This window comes from Haemaphysalis longicornis, unplaced genomic scaffold (assembly GCF_048455015.1).
Source record: "Haemaphysalis longicornis isolate Haplotype H1 unplaced genomic scaffold, Haemaphysalis longicornis Haplotype H1 scaffold_7, whole genome shotgun sequence".
Classification (NCBI taxonomy): domain Eukaryota; kingdom Metazoa; phylum Arthropoda; class Arachnida; order Ixodida; family Ixodidae; genus Haemaphysalis; species Haemaphysalis longicornis.
Genome location: NW_027526422.1, coordinates 126,202,312 through 126,207,042, shown reverse-complemented (window position 1 = coordinate 126,207,042; position 4,731 = coordinate 126,202,312). Strand labels below are relative to the sequence as shown.

Sequence of the window (4,731 nt, the reverse complement as noted above, 5' to 3'; positions counted from 1 at the left end):
TACAAGAAGTGGGATATTCTACGACAAACTAAAGAACAAGTTCGAAACTAAAGAATAAGGGAAAGAAAGAACGACAGGTATGAAAAGTAGGTAAGCAAAACAAAATCTCAAAGAGAAGGTAGTGAATACTGACATTGGGGCAATGTCGTTCATTTTTTTCTGGTCTAGTATTTCGGAACTTACGACTACCTTGTACAATGCCACTCACTGGATATGCGCCTTTGTTGCTGAAGACGGCCGAAGAAAACGAAGCAAGTAGCCCCGTTTATGCATCAGGGGTCATTTAGGCTCGACAACCGAGGTTTGACTTAAATTTGTGCCGACAACCAGTGCCATCCACCGTGTAAATTCCAAAGCCATGGAATCTCGCATCTCTACTGATAAGCTTGCCAGCTCCATAGCTGCGGTGGTGGCAGCGTCGAAAAAGAAGCCTCGCAAATTTGTCGAGACTGTGCAGCTTCTCATTCTACTGAAGAAATGGGACCCCCGGAAGGACGGGCGTTTTTATGGCACCGTCAAGCTTCTCTACGCTCCGAGGCCCAAGTTCCGGGCTTGCGTCTTAGGGGACCAGCAGCACTGCGACGAAGCCAAAGATTTGGACTTGCCCTTCATGAACAGGAACCAAATCGAGGAGATTAGTAAAAGCAGCACCAGGCTTAACAAGCTGGTTAAGACATACGACGCCTTTCTTGCATCTCCTTCGCTTTTCAACAAGCTTCCTGGTCCCTTTCGCCGAGTGCTGTACGTTGCAGGAAAGGAGCCCACGCTCCTAACCCATGACGAGTCCATGGGTGCCAAGGTAGAGGAGCTGAAGAACACTGTATCGTTTCGTATGCGGCGAGTGGCGTGTCTCTATGTCACCGTCGGCAATGTTGGCATGCCGAGGGAAGAGATGCTGGAAAACGTCTTCACCGTCGTCGACTATCTGCTTCCGCTGGTGAAAGGCGCCTGGCATAATATCCGCTCATTATCGGTGAAGTCATCCATGGGGCCACCGCAACGACTGTATGGTTGAGTGATCCGGCTCTCTCCAAACACTTTCGCCATGTTTCTTCGCTTATTGGACATGCTCAGTAAATTTATCCCGTAAGCGATCAGGAACAAATGCGCAGACTTTGACTTGTCCACGCAACCATGGTTACATGTGGGATTTAGTAGCGTTTACTAAGTGATATATTCCTTTTTAGCGTGCTGGCAAAGGTGCCGCCGAATTAAATTTTTATATTCCAGACCTCCTACCCGTCGTCGGATCACTCACAGTCGGCTTACAATAACACATTTGGAAGTTGCTTTCTTTGATGAACCGAGTTGCAGTGCTCAGTTTTTTTAGTAGAGCCTCATTGTTCTTAGTTATTGTGCGTTTTAATTTTAGTGAGCAGCACTTGAGCGCCCGCTTCTGTGGTTTGGCGACGGCATCAGCTTCGTAACCGAGCAAACTGAGAGAACACCAAAGACTGAGGGAAAATGCAAACGCAAAATGTCCGGAAGGTGTGAAGGATGAGGGCCGTATGCGGAGGCGGGGCGAGACGCTGCCCCGTGGCAACATGCTATGAAGTAACCGAGAGAATGAAGACGCCTCCTCATACGAGCCTGCAGGAGAGCGGACGATGAAAGTATGGCTAAAGTATGAATGTTAGGGCAGTATGCCGAGGCCGCTGCCTCATAAGCCCAGCAAGCGTAGTGTAATGGATATAAATCGGGCCTCGTCATTTAATCTCTCATCAGAACCACGAGACTTTTGCCGGGGAGGTTCAGACACGATATAAGAACATGCTCGGCGGCGGCGACGCCCTGAGAGGTAACGGTAGAGTATATCGCGTGCCGCCGTGCGTTCGCTGAGTTCGCGATCACTGTCTGAGATGCACCAACTTTGCGCCGTGACCAATCGCGCTCCGCACAAATTGCCCTGTAGGAAGCACAGCACTCGTTAGCCATTTTTAATCTATTATAGGAGACATGACTGACTTTGACCAGAATAGAAAATTTAGGTAAATAAAAACTTTAACACGAAAGCAAAACACGAATAGTTGGTATGCAGCTACAAAAAGCTCGCCAGGAGAGTGGATCTAAATTTTGCTAACTAGTTCTTTCATGGAACGGTAATTAAGACACGTTTATGTTGAAATCCTAGACCACGCTTCTCAGGCACGCATCCTAAAAGTCTAATGTTGCTGAAGCTTTTTTTTTTTGCTCAGGTAATTCATCAATGTGCATACTACGGATACGCATGGAGCTTTGCGTCTTGTTTGTTATTATCCACTTGGCGTGTGCGACGGTGAGCATCCATACTGCTCGACGTACTTTGCGCGTCTATTTTATAAAACTAATAGCAGGTAATGAATTTCATAAACAGGGGGGCGTAAGGCCACGAAGGCCGAATGCGGCAATGTACAGACAAACATCACCTTCATGCTGTCGTCCTGCATGCATCCTGTGCAGCTTCCACGATCTCACTTAGTACCTTCAGCAGCCTCTGGGCCTAGCATGTACTAGGCCTAGTTTGCTAGCAATGCCCTTTCTTGCTTGCGCGTCGTTATTCCCCCCTTTGACATTTACCCGAAGCCTTCGCTCTATTACAGAAAGCTTGCGAGGTGGGGCACACAGCAGTCTCATCTTAAACCGTAAGGAATTTACGCTGCATTTTGTGTACTTTTTACCCGATATTACCCGTTAAGCTCCAAAAAATTCCCGGTTGGCAACACGAGAGCAACACTCGGCTGGTGAGGTTTGGCACAAAGTCGTAGTGGCAACAATGGCGACCGCCAATAGAAAAATAGTCCCAAAAATACTACTCGTTACCGTTTGTAACCAATTATGTCCATTTTAATACTTCCGTACAAGGACCCGGAAGTTCTCCGTTATTGAAATTTGTGATAGATGAGCGTAACCACTGTCGTACAGATGTGGATAGAATTTTACCTGAGGCACCTTCTGTAACAAGTCAGAATGAAGTGGTGGGGCAGAGTAAAATCAATCGGAAAGAAGCAATAATATATGGAGGGGTGTTTTAACAGCCGAGCACCGTGGCTTCCAAGCTACATGCCCGTTGTCCAAGCACATCGAAAACAAGGCTACATGGATGTGCACCAGACCAGCAGCCAGAGGGGGCCCTAGCCCCCCCACCCCCCGAATTTTTTTTACATGGGGGGGCGGGTAGTGTTCTCCAGCAGCAGGGTTTTCGCCCCCCCCCCCCCCCTGCGCCAAGAAACTTGTCAACAGCAGATGGCCATGTGCAAAACTGAGCAGACCTTTCCATGCCCATGTTATACAGCGCTAAGTACATAGGCCGAGCGGGCCACGGCGTAAGCCACCCGGAGCATTACAAAAGATCGCCGGATACCGCACCCCATAGCAGGACCCCGATTAAGAGAGAAGGGAGGTTACGCTCCCGACTTCGTCACCCCTGCGGCTATTCGACCCGAACCACTAACATTTTTTACCTCCCAGACTTGGCCTGCCTGTGGCGCCCTCGACGACCATTACCACTCTAGTGCGAGTGCCCAGCAGACCCCTTCCCTCCCAATGCCTCTAGGAGCAGGCGCTGCGTGACCCGAGGCATCGAGCCAAGTCTACGTGATGTCGGGAAAGCCGCCTTCGCCGTCCTGGGGTAGCGCATCAAAAGCTGCCGTCGACTGAGTGCCCCCTTCCCTCCTTCCATCCCCTTCGACAGGGATTGTCCCGGCGTCTACACAACGACGCGTCGAAGAACCATGCTGCTGCTGGACACAATACGCTTTCGGCAACATATAGGCCACCCCAGCGCCTGCGAGTCTTCGGAGGAGGTGGTGACAGAGGCCTGACGTGGCACCTACCTTTTGGAGGAAGGCTTGACATTCCTGCCTGCTTCCTTGTGGACGTGCCCCGCATCGTTGCCCTGCACTTTGCGGCGGCTTTGACGACTCTGTAAACACCGTTATTCAACGACCCGCCAACGCCCGAATACCAGAAGAAATTCCAGATGTCCCCCCAACACGTCAAAACGGGTGGTCCTAAGGGCGTCGACCCTAGGCAGATTGCTTCACCGGAGTCACCCTGACCTTCACCTGTGCGAGAAGGAATCGTGGCCTCGCTGTGTGGGTATGTGGGCGTCTGTATGAGCGCAATGAATTTGCGTGATTAGTGCCTTCCCGACAACAGCGGGAGAAAGTGTATGGAACTACGCACACTTCCACTCTGATCGGGAATGTAAATACCTGAACATAAAGCTTTATTTCTCTTTCAACCTGGTCCCCGTTAGTGCCCCGGTGCGACACCAACCACGGTCAACTTCGACCACGCTACCCCGGTTCGCAACAGTGACCACCCAAGCCCTCGCGGTCGCCGCGGTTTTCTGGCCCACCCCTCCCCCTTCCCTAGATCCCTGAGCTTAAACAATCTTGTTTCGACCTCCCTCTCTGTCTGTCTGTCTGTCTCTTTCTTTCCGCCCCCACTAAGCAAAGTATACGACACGGCGCGACAAAGAATACCACTGGTTCAAATTAAAGGCCGAGGTCCATCGCAGTGGAGGTAAGACGCACTGGCGTTCAACCCATTTATGGTCGGGAATATATCGCGTGGTGTACATTTTATGTGTGGTGTTCTCTGCGTTCATCATTCTGAGCCCAAAAAAGAAACGGCAAGGTGCAACGCTGACGAGCTACTTCAGCAAGCTTCCGAGGTGAGCTTTGTAGATTTGTGCAATTTTCCATAAATGCGGGAATGTACAACTGCATAAATGCGGGAATGTACGAA

General features: G+C 50.3%; 1 pseudogene; it reads left to right on the top strand.

Annotated features, from left to right (window-relative positions):
- The first annotated feature begins 358 nt into the window (after nucleotides 1–358).
- LOC144146521 (large ribosomal subunit protein uL1 pseudogene) lies at nucleotides 359–3,907 on the top strand (annotated as a pseudogene).
- The last annotated feature ends 824 nt before the right edge of the window (nucleotides 3,908–4,731 follow it).